Source organism: Ovis aries, chromosome 10, assembly GCF_016772045.2.
Source record: "Ovis aries strain OAR_USU_Benz2616 breed Rambouillet chromosome 10, ARS-UI_Ramb_v3.0, whole genome shotgun sequence".
Taxonomy (NCBI): domain Eukaryota; kingdom Metazoa; phylum Chordata; class Mammalia; order Artiodactyla; family Bovidae; genus Ovis; species Ovis aries.
Genome location: NC_056063.1, coordinates 27,277,064 through 27,297,744, shown reverse-complemented (window position 1 = coordinate 27,297,744; position 20,681 = coordinate 27,277,064). Strand labels below are relative to the sequence as shown.

Here is a 20,681-nt window from a genome sequence, read left to right as displayed (position 1 = left end):
GCTTGCCCAGTTAACAGACTGCACTCAGATGCTTGCAGTGCGCGAGAACACCCCTGGGCAAGTTGGCTGCTCAGCTGGGGCCACACTAATTGCTTTTATTAATGAGGAGAGCTCCCTTTTCTCCACTGATGTTTCTTGAACTTCCATCTCACGCTTGGTTGGTGAAGCATCACTACTACAAGCTAAACCACAGTTACAATATTCTCGGCCTAATCGAAATCAGCAGAGCATGTTTTAAAAGAGGAAATGGGAAAAAAACAGTTACATTTAATTCCTAAGTGGTTCTTTACAATCATGAGCATTTTAGAGTAAAGATCAAGTTTTTATCAAGTGAGCGTCAACCAACTGCCATGTGACGTCCTCACATGCTGCACGTTGGCACCAGGGGTAAGAGGCTAGTTTTGAAACAGAGCACTGAATTTGGAAAAAAAACAAAAACAAAAACAAAAACCGGGTTCCTATACCAGTTGCTCAGGCACATGCAGACTATCACTTAATGTTACTGGACTTTAGCCTCTTTTTTGTGTATGAAAAAGGGATGAGGCAGGACCACACTGAATCACAGTCCTGGGGCTGGGGGTTCAGTGAGATACTGAATATGGGTGAAGTGTTAGGCAAACAAAAATACAAGAGAGCGTCACCTGAAACAGTGGGGGCTCGCGTACATTCACTCTGTTTATCCCACCAGAAGAGGCTCACCCACCCATCAGAGAGGACATACATACCACATCCCAACCCTGTGCTGAGTCAAAGTGTTAGTTTATGTCTGTGCTCTTGCCTCTTTCAACCGCTGATGCTTCAGAGAAATGCCAGTAGTTTTGTTAATAGAGCCATGGACAGTTACAAAGAAAGACACTCACTTGTTCCAAGATCCAGCATGACCCAGAATTAGGGATTATTTGAGGGGAATTATTGTCCTTCTGACAATATTTTCCCTTCAAAGAAAATTGCTTCTCCTACCAGTAGGATAATATTACAAGAAAAGAAAGCATTGTGTCTGGAGAAATATTGCAGATATGGGAAAAGGTGACAAGGAGAGAAGATGACAATAGAATGGACAGGAAAATAGGTAAAAGACTATAGAAGGAGAGGGAGTACTGGAGGGGGTGTGGAGAACAAATAATTAACAGCAAAATATATATGTATTTGCAAAGAGAAGTGCTAATTTAGCAAGAAAGACCAAAAGACATGAAATCAACTTAGAAAGCTGTATTACCGAGAGAGAATTTTGAAATAAAGATCACCCAATACACAGAGCTGTGCTGAAGTCTATGTGTGGAAAGAAGGATGGTCTAACTGAAACTATTTATGTAGCTTAAACTCTAGCTCCAGTGGTTTAATACCTCTGTGATTATGGATGTAATTAACACTCTTACAAAGTTTTATTTATTCTTCTGTCTCCTCTTAAGAGTTATTTATGTCCCTGTCTGTCTCCTTTACCAGAGAGTAGATCCTTACGGGTGAGTCTTACTCAGTTCTCTGTTATCCGCAACACCTAGCACAATACCCACCATGCACTAGAGTTTTAATAAAACTTTAAATTGACTTGAATTATTTCAAGATTTTATTGTCTCCTCTGTGTGTGTGCACGTGCGCATGTATGTGCATGCATGCTGCATGCTAAGTTCTGGAAATCGCATTTTAGTTTTAACTTTCCTAGTTAGAGATATGACAAAAGTGTGCTGAAGTACCAGGAGAACAAGTCTGAAAATCTGTTCACTAAACAATGCCCAGGGAGGAGTTATCTGTCTATTCTTGATGAGGTCTATCTGTCCTTATGTTTAGGGAGTAAGGAGACGAAGTGGGGATAAGAGAATTCATATCTGTGCTGGCTGGTAAAGCAGGCAAAAGGGAGTGGCGTTGTGTCTAGAAAAGAAATACAATACAAGCTACAATCCTTGCTGTTTAGAAAATATCAAATCTATTTGGAGAAGAAAAACTGAAGCAGGCAACTATTGATGGGAGCAAGCCACATGTATTTACATAACGGGACTATTTTAGCAATGAGTGACAGAAGGTGCTACAATTATTCTCCACCAGGAAACTAGCTGTGCTTCACTCTCCTCTGTTTTTTCCTTTAGTTATCCGGAGGGAAACTTTCTAGCCCAGCTCTTCCTGTTAGGTACTCCCACCCTGTCAGTGTTTGCAAATGTCCCCCAGCACCGGCACCTGACGCTGTGGGGGCTGGTAGGGTCTTAGCCTGCACCAGTTGACACTGGAGGGGCAGCATTTGAAAGTAATTTACTTTTCTCTCAATTGACAGTAATGTGCAACTTCCTGATACAAACAGTAAAGCTGCTTCTTTTCTCTTTATCCCTGACAGTCCACCCAGACTGAGTGTCTGCAAAGACCAGTGGGTGACTGTGACGACTGTGACTTTAGCTAAATAAGCTGAACATTGAAAGATCAAGCCTGTCTCACGCACTTGATGTTTCCACTCATGCTGGCTTTTCTCATGCCATCTCCTTAGGTTGAAGAAGGCTGCCATATCCTATTTACTACAGAAGTTTCACTTCTCATTTTATCTAAGATAATTTTTGGTTTTTTAGGCCTAAAAATAACCAGGAATTGTTTTTTATTGGAGGAGAACAATGATAAACATAAGAAAAAATATCTTTGTTATATGGAGAAGGAAAGTTCTTTTCAGGAGGCACTGACAGAGGATTTTAAATGTTTTCTTCACTTTTCTAAATCCAAAAGAGGGTAGTGAAACCTAAGGGCAAAAGCAGAGAGTGTCATTCTTAAAGTAAAAATTACCTGCTTAGTGATTACTTTAATAAATTGGCTGTGTTCATATCCAAAGTTGCTAATGGATTGTGCTTATGGTACTAGACAATGGCCTTAATTGTAGAGTTTAATGTTCCAAACTTGTGGGACATATTCAAGTGGTGTGAAGACTGTAAGAAAGAAATGAGAGATGGGGTAGAAGGAAGAAAAGGAGAAGGAGAGATGATTTTGAAACAAAAAGACTTTGGCATTTACATGGCCTCTATTTAAATCTGGGAACAAGAAATTTTGAAGAAAACTAAATTCATGCTGTCAGCTACATACAAACAGAAGCCTTTGACATCTAGTTGTCTTTCTCTCTGTCCCAAATCTTTCCATCATAATATTAAACATGAGAGATTTTACTGACAGAAACTAAGAACACAGACTTTGGAACTAGATTAATGGGATCATATTATGATCAACCTCTTATTTACCTACTGGATGAATTGGGGGAAATACCTAGTCTTTCTGTGCCCTTCCTTCATTGCTTTACACCTCAGGCTCCTCATCTGTGAATCGGAATGCAGTAAGATTATGCATGCACACGTGTTCAGTCCTCAGTCATGTCAGACTCTTTGTGACCCTATGGACTATGGCACACCAGGCTTCCCTGTCTTTCACTGTCTCCCGGTTCCATTGAGTCAGTGAGGCCATCCAACCACCTCATCCTCTGTTGTCCCCTTCTCCTCCTGCCCTCAATCTTTCCCAGCATCAGGGTCTTTTCCAGTGAGTTGGCTCTTTGTATCAGGTGGCCAAAGTATTGGAGTTTCAGCTTCAGCATCAGTCTTTCCAATGAATATTCAGGAACCAGGATTGACTGGTTTGATTTTCTTGCTGTCCAAGGGACCCTCAAGAGTCTTCTTCACCACCACAGTTTGAAAGCATCAATTCTTTGGCACTCAGCCTTCTTTAGAGTCCAACTCTCACACCCATACATGACTACTGGAAAAATCATAACTTTGACTATGTGGACCTTTGTTGGCTAAGTGATGTCTCTGCTTTTTAATATGCTGGCTAGGTTTGTCATAGCTTTTCTTCCAAGGAGCAAGCGTCTTCCAATTTTGTGGCTGTAGTCACTGTCCAAAGTGATTTTGGAGCCCAAGAAAATAAAATGTGTCACTGTTTCCATTTTCCCCCCTTCTATTTGCCACGAGATGAAAAGACCAGATGCCCTGATCTTAGTTTGTTTTCTTTTTTAATTTTTTTAAAAATTTTTATTTTTACTTTATTTTACTTTACAATACTGTATTGGTTTTGCCATACATTGACATGAATCCGCCACGGGTGCACATTTAAGCCAGCTTGTTCACTCTCCTCTTTCACCCTCAAGAGGCTCTTTATTTCCTCTTTGCTTTCTGCCATTAGAGTGGTATCATCTGCATATCTGTGGTTGCTGCTGATCTCTCTCCCGGCAATCTTGATTCCAGCTTAGGAATGAATTTTGAATGTAAGACTGACAAGAGCATCTGATGGTTTGAATACAGGATATGAGGGAAAAGAGAAAAAAGGTCATTTATAGGGTGTTTGGCTTAAACATTAGGTAAGTGGTGGAGCCCTTTGCTGAGATGGAGAAGACTGGAGGGAAAAGAAAGGAATTTCTCTTGTATACATTATGTTTGAGAAGTCTATTCAATATCTCACTGCTGCCTGGGCCCTGGCTGGAGGAGTCTGGAATTCAAGTGGGGAAAGGAGGTGACATGAGTCTACGGGTCAGCAGTGTACAGACGCTATTAAAATGCAGGGAGCTCTGTGGATTCAGTGTGGGCAGGAGAAGGAAGTCTTAAGGTGCTCCAGTATCCACGGGGTAAAAACAACAGAGGAGGATCCATTATGGAGCCTGAGAATAAGTGACCAGTGGGGTGAGACAAAAACCAGGAGAATGTTGGGTCCCAGGAACCACGGGAAATGCTTAGAATGGTGCCTAGTGCACAGTAAATGCTCATAAAATTAGCAATTATTAATTCTTGTTTGACTCTCTATAATTCCCAAGTAGTCCCTCCTGTTCCGACCTCAAAAAGGGTTGAATTCCACGACAGCTTTGACGAATAGAATATGGCAGGAACTTGGTAGATTCCAAGATCAGATCTTAAGTGACAGAGAAATAGATCAAGCTGAGAATTTAGAAGAAATATCATATTTGGCCTTCCCTGGTGGCTCAGTGGTAAAGAGTCCGCCTGCAATGCAGGTGTCGCAGGAGATGCAGGTTCACTTGGGTCTGGAAGATCCCATGGAGGAAGGCATGGCAACTCACTCTTATCTGGAGAATCCCATGGACAGGGGAGCCTGGCAGGCTACAGCCCATAGGATTGCAAAGAGTCAGACACAACTGAAGCAACTTGGCGTGCACGCACCATATTTGGCAATGTGAGGGTCATTAGTGACTTTGAGAAGAGAGGTTTTAGTGAAGGGAGACACAATTCCAAATGGATTGCTCTCCAGAGAGAACAGCGAGAGGAGACAGGTACATGCCAAGTGAGGAATTCTGTTTTAAAGAGGAACAGAGAAATAAGGTAGTAGCCAGAGGAAGATGTAAAACAAAGGAAGAGTTCATTTTTGTAAGGGTTTTTTTTTTTCTTTTTTCTTTTTTTTTTTTAGGATGATTTCTGGTGGTGGAAATGAACCAACAGTCTAAATTAATGATGCGGGAGAGAGTGGACCCTGAGTAGGTAAGAAAACATCTGATCCAGAGGCCAGGTGGAGACTGGCCACAGAGAGGAGCACAGGCCATTCTTCCATTGTTTACAAACAACAGCAAAGCAGCAAGGCAAATCTGCAGGCGCAGAGCCAGTAGCTGTCAGACGTTCCAGTGGGAGCACAAGAAAGCTCAATTCCGGCCAATTTCATTTTCTCAGTGAAAAAAGGTCATCAGTTGAGGATGCGGAGGAAGGAGAGGGTATGGGAGGTTTGTGAAGAGAGGAGAATGTGTGACCTGATTGGACTGATTGGATGTGGACAGTGTGGCAGCCCCAAGGGGTCCTTGGAGATATATGGTCAAGTTAAAATCTGGGTGGTGTTTTTAATTCAGTCATTGTTATGAATATTTGTTCTCAAGTTGTTTGTGTTGTTTATGTTGTCAATCAATTCAGTTCAGTTCAGTTACTCAGTCCTGTCCGACTCTTTGCGACCCCATGAATCGCAGCACGCCAGGCCTCCCTGTCCATCACTAACTCCCAGAGTTCACTCAGAGTCGTGTCCATCGAGTCAGTGATGCCATCCAGCCATCTCATCCTCGGTCGTCCCCTTCTCCTCCTGCCCCCAATCCCTCCCCAGCATCAGGGTCTTCTCCAATGAGTCAACTCTTTGCATGAGGTGGCCAAAGTACTGGAGTTTCAGCTTTAGCATCATTCCTTCCAAAGAAATCCCCGGGGTTGATCTCCTTCAGAATGGACTGGTTGGATCTCCTTGCAGTCCAAGGGACTCTCAAGAGTCTTCTCCAACAGCACAGTTCAAAAGCATCAGTTCTTCGGTGCTCAGCCTTCTTCACAGTCCAACTCTCACATCCATACATGACCACAGGAAAAACCATAGCCTTGACTAGACAGACCTTAGTCGGCAAAGTAATGTCTCTGCTTTTGAATATGCTATCTATTTTCTTCCAAGGAGTAAGTATCTTTTAATTTCATGGCTGCAATCACCATCTGCAGCGATTTTGGAGCCCCCCAAAATAAAGTCTGCCACTGTTTCCACTGTTTCCCCATCTATTTCCCATGAAGTGATAGGACGGGATGCCATGATCTTCGTTTTCTGAATGTTGAGCTTTAAGCCAGTTTTTTCACTCTCCTCTTTCACTTTCATCAAGAGGCTTTTTAGTTCCTCTTCACTTTCTGCCATAATGGTGGTGTCATCTGCATATCTGAGGTTATTGATATTTCTCCCGGCAATCTTGATTCCAGCTTGTGTTTCTTCCAGCCCAGTGTGTCTCATGATGTACTATGCATATAAGTTAAATAAGCAGGGTGACAATATACAGCCTTGATGTACTCCTTTTCCTATTTGGAACCAGGCTGTTGTTCCATGTCCAGTTCTAACTGTTGCTTCCTGGCCTGCATACAGATTTCTCAAGAGGCAGGTCAGGTGGTCTGGTATTCCCATCTCTTTAAGAATTTTCCAGGTAGCTAGTGGAGGGCCCTTTGTCCCCGGAAGGATGTTACTCTACAAGCTGTACGTTTGGCCACAGGGGCGAGAGGGAAGACTCCTCTCTGTTAGGCAGGCGGCTCTCGGAAGACTCGAGCCGCCACCAGCTGCTGCAGGAGTGGGCGAACATATGGAGCTCCATGAGCGGAGATGCCTCGGTGGCCTGCTCTGAAAGGACGCGGGGCGAGGAGGCTGCAGAGCCGGTGGGCCGCTGGTGTTTCTGTGCTCGCGCTGCCGGCGACCGCTGGGAGACTCGCTGAGCTGGGTGGCGAACCAGGAAGACACCAACTGCATCTTGCTGCGCTGTGTTACCTGTAATGTTTCTGCGAATGAGGAACAGATGCTATCCAAACGTAAACATGATAATTGTTGCATCCTGCAGACTTTGTACTGCACAGGTTGTTCGCTCAGCCTCGGCTACCTGTACAGGTGCACACCCAAGGATCTAGACTACAAGAGGGACAGGTTCTGCCTTAGTATTGAAGCCATTGAAAGGTATGTTTTAGGGTCATCTGAAAAGCAAATTGTGTCAGAAGACAAAGAGCTTTTTAATCTTGAAAGTAGAGTTGAAATAGAAAAATCTCTAAAGGAGATGGAAGATGTTTTGAAAGCCTTGCAAACAAAGCTTTGGGAGGTCGAATCAAAACTGTCCTTTACCAGTTGTAAAAGCTGAATTCGTTCCAAGGCCCACATTCTGCAGGCCTCTGCTGATGGAGAGTTCTTTCATATGTAGCAATTCTTGTTATAATATACTTCACTTAGGACTGAAAGAGTTGGAAATAGTCATGTACATTGTATCCTCTTGTACTGATCAGCTGGTCACATGAGAAGAACTGGAGAACTTTTCTGGCTGTGTTTGATGGTAAAGAGGTGATTGTTTCCTAAACTCCAGTTTTAAAGTCATGATAATTGCTGGAATTTAAGAGTTGTTGTTTTGATAACAAACTGCTATAATTTTTTGAATGGTTTTCTCCTCTGTACTGGATTCGTTATTTTTTATTTCCTATTTTTTAACTATTTTTCACTTTTAATAGTTTGGGCATTGTTTAATATTGAGTGCTTAGAAATCTTAGAGATGTTTCCATCTACTGTGTGGTTGAATCTTCTCTGAAAACTAATGAATACAGCTTTCTGGAGAAACTGAAAAGAAAAAAAAATAAAAAAGAATTTTCCACAGTTTATTGTGATCCACACAGTCAAAGGCTTTGGCATAGTCAATAAAGCAGAAATAGATGTTTTCCTGGAACTCTCTTGCTTTTTCCATGATCCAGCGGATGTTGGCAATTTGATCTGTGGTTCCTCTGCCTTTTCTAAAACCAGCTTGAACATCAGGAAGTTCACGGTTCACGTATTGCTGAAGCCTGGCTTGGAGAATTTTGAGCATGACTTTACTAGCATGTGAGATGAGTGCAATTGTGCGGTAGTTTGAGCATTCTTTGGCGTTGCCTTTCTTTGGGATTGGAATGAAAAGTGACCTTTTCCAGTCCTATGGCCACTGCTGAGTTTTCCAAACTTGCTGGCATATTGAGTGCAGCACTTTCATAGCATCATCTTTCAGGATTTGAAATAGCTCAACTGGAATTCCATCACCTCCACTAGCTTTGTTCGTGGTGATGCTTTCTAAGGCCCACTTGACTTCACATTCCAGGATAATGATATATAAGAATGCTTTTCTCCTTAATATAGGCAGTTCAAACCTGCCAATTTTTCCTCTGTAAATTCTGGGATTTATATATTCTCAAGAAGTCTCTACATCCATTCTAAATTATTTAATTCTTAACTACTCTAATGTTTTCATAATAAAAATTCACAATTTTATTCTATATGGATTTTTGGATATGCGCATAAGTGTCTAACTTCATTTTATCAAAATGGATAATAACCTGTCCCAACATCATTTTTCAAAAATCCACCATTACTCTTTTAAATGCCTCATTGTTCATATGTGCACACTGATCTTGGACTTTTCACGGTTATTTCCTCTATCATTTTTATGCACCAGCATTACTAATGCTTCACTGCTTTCATTACTATAGTATTTTTCAATATTTGATAGTAAAAGTCACCATTCAAATTTCTTTCAAAATTCTCATGGTAAAACTTGAGAATTCTATCTTCTAGATAAAAATTATCTTCCAGATAAATCTAATTCAATACAATAATTGCCTTGTAAAATGTCATTTAAAATCCTGAAGGAGTTTTGATTGGAATTAAATTGAATTTATGGCTTAATTTAGGGAGAATTAACATTTACAGTCTGAGGACTTTTCACTGAGAGACCTGTTGTTGTCAGTATTTATTTGGGTCTTCTCTTACATGCTTCAGAAAAATTTTATGGATTTTCTTCAATGAGGAAACTCTGTGTCATCTTAAAGGCATTTCCTGGCTCTGACACCATAAAACAAAACTCATCTCTTATCTCCTACATGGCACCTTGAGGAAATTAATCTTCTCGTGCCATAGTTTCCTTATCTGTTAAAAGGGGACTGTTGTTTGGAATAAATGAGTTAGTACATGTGAAACACTTAAAATAGTGCCTGGTGCTGCCACTATTATACCTCCTTTCAAAGCTCCATAATCCTGAGACATCCTTTGTATTCTGACAACATTAAACTGCTGCTATTCCAAAAAGGAAAATGTGCCTAACCCTTGCACACATTATTCCAATGTGTCTGAAAATCTAATTTCCATACTTTCAGCTTCTATAATACATGAGAGAACTTGCTAGGGTAGGTTCAGTTCAGTTAGTTCAGTCGCTCAGTCGTGTCTGAATCTTTGTAATCCCATGGACTGCAGCACGCCAGGCTTCCCTTTCCATCACCAACTTCTGGAGCTTGCTCAAACTCATGTTCTTTGAGTCGGTGATGCCATCCAACCATCTCATCCTCTGTCGTCCCCTTTTCCTCTCGCCTTCAATCTTTCCCAGCATCAGGGTCTTTTCAAATGAGTCAGTTCTTCACATCAGGTGGCCAAAGTATGGTGGTTTCAGATTCAGCATCAGTCCTTCCAATGAATATTCAACTGATTTCCTTTAGGATGGACTGGCTAGATCTCCTTACTGTCCAAGGGACTCTCAAGAGTCTTCTCTAACACCACAGTTCAAAAGCATCAATTCTTCAGCACTCAGCCTTCTTCACAGTCCAACTCTCACATCCATACACGACTACTGGAAAAACAAAAGCTTTGGCTAGACAGACCTTTGTTGGCAAAGTAATGTCTCTGCTTTTTAATATGCTGTCTAGGTTGGTCATAACTTTTCTTCCAAGGAGTGTCTTTTAATTTCATGGCTGTAGTCACCATCTGTAGTGATTTTGGAGCCCCCCAAAATAAAGTCTCTCACTGTTTCCATTTTTTCCCCATCTATTTGCCTTGTGGGATCAAATGCCATGATCTTAGTTTTCTGAATGTTTAGTTTTAAGCCAACTTTTTCACTCTCCTGTTTCACTTTCATCAAGAGGCTCTTTAGTTCTTATTCACTTTCTGCCATAAGTGTGATGTCATCTGCATACCTGAGGTTATTGATATTTCTCCTGGCAACCTTGATTCCAGTTTGTGCTTCATCCAGTCCAGCATTTCTCACGATGTTCTCTGCATACAAGTTAAAGAAGCAGGGTGACAATATACAGCCTTGACTCATTCCTTTCCCGATTTGGAACCAGTCTGTTGTTCCATGTCCAGTTCTAACTGTTGCTTCCTGACCTGCATACAGATTTCTCAGGAGGCAAGTCAGGTGGTATGGTACTCCCATCTCTTGAAGAATTTTCCACAGTTTGTTGTGATCCACACAGTCAAAGACTGTTGGCATAATCAATAAAGCAGAAGTAGATGTTTTTCTGTAACTCTTGCTTTTTCAATGATCCAGCAGATGTTGGAAATTTGATCTCTGGTTCCTCTGCCTTTTCTAAATCCAGCTTGAACATCTGGAAGTTCACAGTTCACAGCCCGTTGAAGTCTGGCTTGGAGAATTTTGAGCATGAGGGTAAATGTGTGGTAGTTTGAACATTCTTTGGCATTGCCTTTCTTTGGGATTGGAATGAAAACTGACATTTTCCAGTCCTGTGGCCACTGCTGATTTTTCTATATTTTCTGGCCTTTTGAGTGCAGCACTTTCACAGGATCATCTTTTAGGATTTGAAATAGCTCAACTGGAACTCCATCACCTCCACTAGCTTTGTTCATAGTGACGCTTCCTAAGGCCTGCTTGACTTCACATTCCAGGATGTCTGGCTCTTGGTGAGTGATCATACCACTGTGGTTAACTTGGTCATGAAGATCATTTCTGTATAGTTCCTTTGTGTATTCTTGCCACTTCTTCTTAATATCTTCTGGTTCTGTTACGTCCATAGCATTTCTATCCTTTATTGTGCCCATCTTTGCATGAAATGTTCCCTTAGTATCTCTAATTTTCTTGAAGAGATCTCTAGTCTTTCCCATTCTATTGTTCTTTGCATTGATCACTGAGGAAGGCTTTCTTATCTCTCCTTGCTACTCTTTGGAACTCTGCATTTAAATGTGTATCTTTCTTTCCTTTGTCTTTCGATTCTCTTCTTTTCACCGCTATTTGTAAGGCCTCCTCAGACAACCATTTTGCCTTTTTGCATTTTCTTTTTCTTGGGGATGGTCTTGATCATTCCTCCTGTACAATATCATGAACCTCTGTCCATAATTCTTTAGACACTCTATCAGATCTAATCCCTTGAATCTATTTGTCACTTTCTCTGTATAATTATAAGGGATTTGATTTAGGTCATACCTGAATGATCTAGTGATTTTCTCTACTTTCTTCAATTTCAGTCTGAATTTGGCAATAAGGAGTTCATGATCTGAGCCATAGTCATCTCCTGGTCTTGTTTTTGCTCACTGTATAGAGCGTCTCCATCTTTGGCTGCAAAGAATATAATCAAACTGATTTTGCTATCGACCATCTGGTGATGTCCATGTGTAGAGTCTTCTCTTGTGTTGTTGGAAGAGGGTATTTGCTATGACCAGTGTGTTTTCTTGGCAAAACTCTATTAGCCTTTGCCCTACTTCATTCTGTACTCCAAAGCCAAATTTGCCAGTTACTCCAGGTGTTTCTTGACTTCCTACTTTTGCATTCTAGCCCCCTATAATGAAAAGGACATCTTTTTTGGATGTTAGCTCTAGAAGACCTTGTAATCTTCATAGAGTCGTTCAACTTCAAGTTCTTCAGCATAACTGAGCAGAGTATAGACTTGGGTTACTGTGATATTGAATGGTTTGCCTTGTAAATGAACAGAGATCATTCTGTCGTTTTTGAGATTGCATCCAAGTACTGCATTTCAGACTCTTTTGTTGACTGTGACAGCTACTCAATTTCTTCTAAGAGATTCTTGCCCACAGTAGTAGATATAATGGTCATCTGAGTTAAATTCACCCATTCCAGTCCATTTTAGTTCGCTGATTCCTAAAATGTCAATGTTCACTCTTGCCATCTCCTGTTTGACTGCTTTCAATTTGCCTTGATTCATGGACCTAACATTCCAGTTTCCTATGCAATATTGCTGTTTACAGCATCAGACTTCACTCCCATCACAATTCACATCCACAACTGGGTGGTTTTTTGTTTGTTTGTTTGTTTGTTTTGCTTTGGCTCTGTCTCGTCATTCTTTCTGAGTTATTTCTCCACTGATCTCTAGTAGCATATTGGGCACCTACCGACCTGAGGAGTTCATCTTTCAGTGTCCTATCTTTTTGCCTTTTCATACTGTTCATGGGGTTCTCAAGGCAAGAATACTGAAGTGGTTTGTTAGGATAGGTTACTACAGGCAATTTAAAGAAAAGAACAACATTCTCAAGTAATCATAGAACATGTAAAAAACAGTATCTGGGAACACTTTGTTGTTGATTATTTGTGTTTGGTACCATTTTTGTCCCCTTTAGATGTTTACATAATATAAAAACCTAACAAAGTAAGTTTAAAATATTTTAAAGGCAGAGGAAGACTTTACCATAAATTAGTTCTCTGAATATCAGTGTATTTATATATAAACCAATATAGTACATCCTTTGAACCAGCCATGCAAACACATGACAGTCATTTCATATTTAGCAACTTAAATCATACCACATTATGTTATTTTTCATATGTTTTAACACTGCTGCTTTTACACATATAACAGCTGCCATTGACTGGTAGAGAGTGTAAATAAAGATGGCAAAAAAGAAAACCTGTATCTACTACTTCCCTACATCATTTCTCTCTTTGTCTCCCTCATCTCTCTCTCTCTCTGCTGAAATAAGGGAAAATATCTAATTATAGAACACAATGGGTTCTCCTTCTTCTAAGTAGCGGTATAGTACCTTAAGAGGAGAACTATCTGTGTGTTTTGAACCACTGTCTCTGAGAGGCCTGGGATCATTTTTGGAGGCATGTCCTAAGTTCCAAGAGTTCAACTAACTGAGAAAGCACTTAAAAGAGGAAGCCCAGGTCTCTGGAGAATGTCTTCAGGAGAACATGGTAACTAGGGTACTGGGTCACTGCAAAGGTACTTCAAAAAGTAAGTGAAATAGAAAGAGAAAATAGCACATGCAATATTGATGCAGATTGCATTCAAGGAAGAGATAGCTGCAAAAGCAGTGCCTCTATAACCCATTGCCCTATTTTTCAGGTCCTTAAACTTATGTCCTCCTGAACCAGCAATTATGGTTTCTACTCCTCAGAGAAGTGTTCATTTCCAAAATTGTTGAGTTCATCATTTTTCAAAGAGCAAAATAAGCAAGGTATATTAAACAGATGTCTCTGACAGAAAGACGGACATTTCTGAGAGAATTCTGATGGAAGGATGGATGTTTCTGACAGAAAGATGGATGTTTCTGAGAGAATTTGGACAGCCAGATATTTCTGACAGAGAGACAGATGTTTCTGAGAGATTTCTGACAAAGACAGATGTTTCTGACAGAAGACAGGTGTTTCTGACAAAAAGAAGGACGTTTGTGACAGAAAGATGGACATTTGGATGTTTCTGAGAGAATTCTGACAGAAAAACGACGTTTCTGAATGAAAGATGGACGCATTGATAGAAAGACAGACGTTTCTGGGAGAATTTTGACAGAAAGATGATGTTTCTGACTCAAAGATGGACATTTCTGACAGGAAGTCAGACTTTTCTGAGAGAATTCTGACAGAAAGACAGACATTACTGACAGAAAGACGGACATTTCTGAGAGAATTCTGACAGAAAGATGGGCGTTTCTAACAGAAAAAGAGACGTTTATGAGAGGTTTCTGACAGAAAGACGGGTGTTTCTGACAAAACGAATGGACGTTTGTGGCAGAAAGTCGGACATTTCTGAGGGAATTCTGACAAGAAAAATGACGTTTCTGAGGGAAAGACAAATATTTTGATAGAAAGACAGACGTTTCTGGGAGAATTCTGACAGAAAGATGACGTTTCTCACTGAAAGATGAAGGTTTCTGACAGGAAGTCGGACTTTTCTGAGGGAATTCTGACAGAAAGAGGGACATTTCTGAGAGAATTCTGACAGAAAGATGGAGTGAATTTTGAGAACCATGGGGAGCCTGAAGGAATTCTTAGAAAAACAGAATGTTCAAGAGAATTCTGACAGATGTAGTGTATATGCAGTTTATGAGATAACAAAATTAGAGGCATTCCTGATTGAAAATGGAATTCTGAAAGCACTAAGGTGAGTGAGATCTCTGAGGGAAGAATGATATGAATGATCTGAGAGAAGGATATTGTAAGGGAATTCTGAGACAAGGAGGGTGAGATGGAATTCTGAGAGAAAAAAGATGAGAGATTTCTCATATTAGGAGAGTCAGAGGGAATTCTGATAGAAAGAGATTCAGATGGAATTCTGACAGTCAAAGAGTATGAGGAAATTCTTAGAATGTGGGTGAATATGAGGGAATTCTGAGAGAAGTGTCAGAGGGAATTATGAGAGAATGGGAAGTTTGTTGGAATTTTGAGACTAGGAAGGTAAGATGGATTTCTGAGAGAAGGAGGTTGGTAGGCAACTTTGAGCCTGAGTTGGTGTGAGGGATTTATGAGTGAGGGAATTCTGAGATAAGAAGGAAGAGAGGTATTTTGAGTGAGGGAGCGCAAGAGGGAATTCTGAATGAGTAACGGTGTGAAGGATTTTTGACTGAAGTAGAGGTTTTTGTTATTGTTTAGTAGCTAACTGGTTTCTGACTCTTTTAGGATCCCCCCCCCCCATGTACTATATATAGCCTGCCAGGCTCCTCTGTCCATAGGATTTCTCAGGCAGGAATACTGGAGTGTGTTGGCATTTCCTTCTCCAGGGATCTTGAGGACCCAGGGATCGAACCAGAGTTTCCTGCATTGCCAGGTGGATTCTTTACCACTGAGCCACTTGGGAAGCCATGAGAGAAGGTGGTGACAGGGAATTCTGAGAGGGAATGTGAGAGGGAATTCTGAGAGGAGAGTCAGAGGGAACTGTTCTGTACATTTACCTTTATGGAAAATTAAACATGTTTGTCAAAATGAAAAGCCATTATGAATTTAACCATTGTAACCAGCTAAAAGCAAAAGATTAACAATAATTTAAGGAAAAAGTATAGCAGAAGAGGTCCCAGAACATCTTATACCCATCACATAATAATGTAATAGTTATCAAACACTCAAACCGGGAAATATTTCTCCAGAAAACTGGCGAGGCTATGGAAAAAAAAATATGATTTGCCCCCCTCCCACCTTGCAAAAAAAAAAAAAAGTTCCTTTGAAATGGTTATTCAACTTATCATAGCACATACCTTTTAGCCCCTGTGATTTCTTTGTCATTTGTTTTCTGAGAGAGTATTGCTCTGCTGGTTTTTACAACAGTTTTATGTAGCTAGAAAAGTCAGTTCTCACTGCTGACTCTTTGCAATTACAACTAGGTCCTAAAGGATTCTCCCCCTATAGGGACAGGGCTAGAGCTAGGGAACCATAGTCTGTGAGACAGAAAGCATATTCTAAGATAGAACTCACCTTTATGGAAATCAACCTGGTTTGGGTTTTATATTTTCATGCAAATCTATTTATAAAACATAATCCACACAATTTTAGATAAAGTCTACCTTCTAGTTTGCAAAAGACTAACAAATAAGATATATAATTGGCCATCTCCCTTGTTCAAAAATATCATCTTTTAATACTCCATTTATTTTCTTTTCAATTAAGCTGATCAACCTAAACTTAAATGCAATAGAATAACAAGAACAAGGCATTCAATAAATAGCTCATTCATTGAGAGAAGTAAGAGGATATTCACAGAGTAACTATGGGCATGATGAGAAACACTGATTAAAATAATATAGTTGGTCTGGTGTTTTTAGTTTCCTAACAGGAAAATGGCTGCCCTCTCCCCAGAAATCAAGTTCATCATATGGAAAATGCAGGTAAATATAATGCAGTTAAAAATAAGAATCTATATGATTACAGATAAACAATTAGTGAGAAATTGAAAGATTATAAGGAAAGTGGGAAAAGACGCAGAGACATGGGCAAAATTTGACCTGGGAAACTCCACAGAGAGGAGCATAAGAAGAAGGGGGTCTGAAGTACATGGTGGTTTTCCAGTCAGTCACTTGCTGTCTGTAAGAGACCATTTTCATTCTGGAAAGGTCTCTTGGATGAGGTGAGTTTTTAAATAAAGGATTTGGACAAAATGGTGAGACTGGCTGTCAGAGCAGAATACCACTCTGGAGCAGCAGGGGAGAGTGCCTGCCTGCTAAGAAGAAACTAGGGATGGAGCAAGGAGCCAGTCCATAAGGCTGAAGGAAGAAGAAAGAGAGGGGGAGGATGCGCTGACGCTGTTAATACGCAGCCGCCTCCAGGGACAGCGAGCCTAACAATAACCACGTCAAGACTCAATTCACTACTGAGAGCGAAAGATGTTGTGAGGAACTGAAACCAAATGAAAATAAAGACCATCAAAGCACAGAGAGAATAAGGATGTTAAAATGATAAGGGTCCCCTCTCTCTACCAGTGGCATTACATCATCAGCAAACTTCCCTCATTTCGATTCTAAAACCTGGGGGACCACGCAACCTTGCTGTTTCCAGAAACAGCAATCGATGATGCAAAGCTTCCCATCAGGAACCAGGCATTTTTATCTTTCTGTCATCCTTAAGGAAAAAATAAAAATAACCATAGCGTGTTTTATTGAGTGCTTCTTGTTTGGCAGGCACTGTTCTAAGCACTTCCTACATGAATTTCAGCTATCTTCGGAACTCTATTCTATTATTATCCCCATTTTTCAATTGAGGAAAATGAGGTACAGGAATGTTAAGTAACTCCCCTAGAGTTACACAGTGAGTAAGCAAGGAAGAGTGGATGCAAATTCAGGTAACCTGGCCGCAGAGTCCAAGTTCATGACCAATGCATGTTGCTGTCTCCCCAAGATACCAGCAGCAACACTGCAGATAACCTTGGAAACTTTTGCACCGCCTTCCAAGGGCCTCATTGTCATATGCAGGCAGGACACATAGGTGCAGACCAAGCTGTTTCTATTTCGGTGGCATACACAGTGTGAAGACAGGAGTGCTCGTACTCGTAACGAGGGAAATCTGGTTCATTTACCCTTCCTATCTGGTCCATTTCTGAGGACAGTAACCTGGCCCTAGGCCGTTGAGAAATATTTCATGTCATCTCATGCCTCTTCCCAAATCTGAACACCTAGTAGGCTCTTTATCAATCCCTGTTTACTATCAGATTTAGTTTTTAAAATGATAAGACCATCTCTTACAGATGCCTAAGATAGCTTGCCAAATACCCAGTGTTTACACACTCTTGACTGTATAGGTTTGAACTGGATTTTCTAATTATTGCCATTTTTGTTTTCCTGATATTGGGCCTCTAAATTTGCAAACTTGTAGAATGGGTTCCTTTATGTTTGTCTTTTTGTGAGCAGTACAATCCATTGCTGATTTACAAGGTCAGGTTCACCTCACAGTAACAGCAGCTTGGGACCAGTGTTAGACAGGTGGAAGAGAGGAAAAATAATAGGAGTTGTTCTAACTGAAAAAACATAGATAAATACATACTCTAATTAGAGAAAGGATATCTGAGCAAATCAGTTATAAAAGACTGTAATCCTTCATGAAGAGAAAAATGCTGATGGGAATGTGTTTTCTTTTAATATTTTGATAGAGGTCTTCTCCTTGAAGACAGCTTAACAGCTTTTGCAATTCTCCAGGCCCTCAGTCCATCCTTATCTTTGTAATTTTAGAACACAATGTGGCATTTTTTTCTTGATTCCAATAAATTGCAGTGTTCGTTGCTCATCTTCTTTAACAAGAGTTCCTATACTTTTATAAAAATAGATATCTGAGTGTAAAAGACAGTCGAAGCCCCTAAAGATATCTTGTTTTGAAGAGAGGCTTTCAAATGAGGCGATAAAAAAGTAAATTACACAACAGTAAATTTCCTAAGTAAGCAAGATAATAGAGTCTGAAAACCAAAGGTGCTGAGTGAGCAAGCTTCCACCTCTTTCAAAACTAAGCTCTGATGCAACCCGAATGTTAGTCCTCCCATGTGTAAGATGCATTATTGAGATGGCATCATCTGTTATTGGCATTAGTTATTCAGTTTGTATGACATTTTTCATTACTAACCTTCTCTTTTCCAAAGCCTATAACTCAGTGGTAAAAATTTATATCTTCCATTATTTTTAAAGGGCCAAATTTGGCATACAAATTCTAGTGCTTAAAATGGAATTTTATTTCAGGAGAAAATTGGGCTGCATTCAAGTAAGATTCTGTGAAATATTACAGAAGCTTACTAGCTTAACTTTTACTTTGAAGGATGAGAGACATAGACATGATATTGTGGGAAATAATATTTTTATTTCTGCATGCACAACACAAACAGACTTTCAACCATATGAAAACATTGATCTGGAAAGCTGGGAGGCCCCAGAAGATTCAAGTCCTTCTCTGGGTGCTCACTGAAGGTATTTCTCAAAATGAAGGTTCTAGAATACAGCCTTCAGTATAGCCTTTATGTTTTAAGGAAAGCCAGGGGACTTGTACATGTGAACAGTCCACAAGTAAAAGCAGAGATGGGATGGATCCCAACACTCAGGTGCCTCTAAAGATCCAGGGCCAGAGGCAGGTGTGTGCAGGAACTTCCAGTGGACTTCCAGCAGTGGAGTCTCTCCCCAAAGAGCTGTTCATGATGTCATTAGTGGACATCAGGTCATTGACCCCAGATAGCGTTTGTCAACATTTTAAAATCACATCCTCCTATAACTCATTTGATAATCTTGCCATTTCCCCAAGACTCTTGTCTTGTCCACAGTACTCAAGGTCAAGTCTTATTAAAACGGAAATATAATAGTCACCCTAACACATGACTTCTCCTTTGTTTACTTATTATTAATTAGTAATCGAGTAATTAAATACATTAGATCCTCCTCTAAAAACAGGTTTTAACTGGAGGGAAAAGAGTATGAGGAAAAAATGCCTTTCACCACGCCTGGTATGTAGTAAATAGCAAGATCTCAAAAATATTAGTTCTTTAGCTGGGTTACTGGTGGTAAAGATGGAGAAGGGAAACCAGGGTCTTCACCCATTGTGGGTTCTATACCTACTTGACAATGTATACTCAGGCTCGGCTAGACTGTAGGTCTCTGACAGTGATTGGGGAAAATGTTACTGAGCTGATTGTCCAAGAGAAGCTGAGTTGTTTCTAGCTAAGAGAAGAAAGGTTATAAGAGTTAGGGAATTCATAGAGTTATCGACTCTAATACATTGCATGAGGTTATTTTTTTCTTCAAGGTGTTAGTATCCTGAATCTTTATATTTCTTATGGTTTTATTTTTCATATCATCTTTTCTACTGTCCATTCAAAGGCAAGCTCTTTACAGAAAATATAGTCTTCTTTAAGCCTCTAAGCCCCTGGGCTGGATTATCAGACTGAAAGTTAGTCTTTGCTCCATATTGTGACACCACTTTACTCCCTTTCTATGGTTTCAAGCAATGCCAAGTACACAATTATCTCTCTTAGGTTGCTTTAGCATTGTTTGTATACAAGAAATTGATTCAAGTTGTACTTCATGTTGGGTAGAAAATAAATATATACTATCTCTGTTCCATCTCCCCAGCAATAGATACTCTTTGGATGGAGTGAATAACTAATAATATAAATTCTATGTAGAGCACAAAATAATGTGCATTGACCATATCCCTAAGTATTAAATATCTTTAATATAGCAGTATAATATCAGTATATTAGGAACTGGAGTTATAAGAAATCAACTGCCTGTGAATTATAATGTAAATTTTGCTTGGTTAGATATTAATTCAAAAAAGGCAATGCCAAAGAATGTTCCAACTACTGCACAATTGCACTCATCTTACACACTAGTAAAGTAATGCTCAAAATTCTCCAATTTTGAGAATTCTCCAATTCTCCAATCTCACATTCAGCAATACATGAACCATGAACTTTCAGATGTTCAAGCTGGTTTTAAAAAAGGCAGAGGAACCAGAGATCAAATTGTCAACATCCGCTGGATCACGGAAAAAGCAAGAGAGTTCCAGAAAAACATCTATTTCTGCTTTATTGACTATGCCAAAGTCTTTGACTGTGTGGATCACAATAAACTGTGGAAAATTCTTAAAGAGATTGGAATACCAGACCACCTGATCTGTCTCTTGAGAAACCTGTATGCAGGTCAGGAAGCAACAGTTAGAACTGGACATGGAACAACAGACTGGTTCCAAATAGGAAAAGGAATATGTCAAGGCTGTATATTGTCACGCTGCTTATTTAACTTCTATGCAGAGTACATCA

General features: G+C 40.1%; 1 pseudogene; it reads left to right on the top strand.

Annotated features, from left to right (window-relative positions):
- The first annotated feature begins 5,644 nt into the window (after positions 1-5,644).
- Positions 5,645-8,040, top strand: LOC101109717 (protein Mis18-alpha-like; annotated as a pseudogene).
- Positions 8,041-20,681: the final 12,641 nt, after the last annotated feature.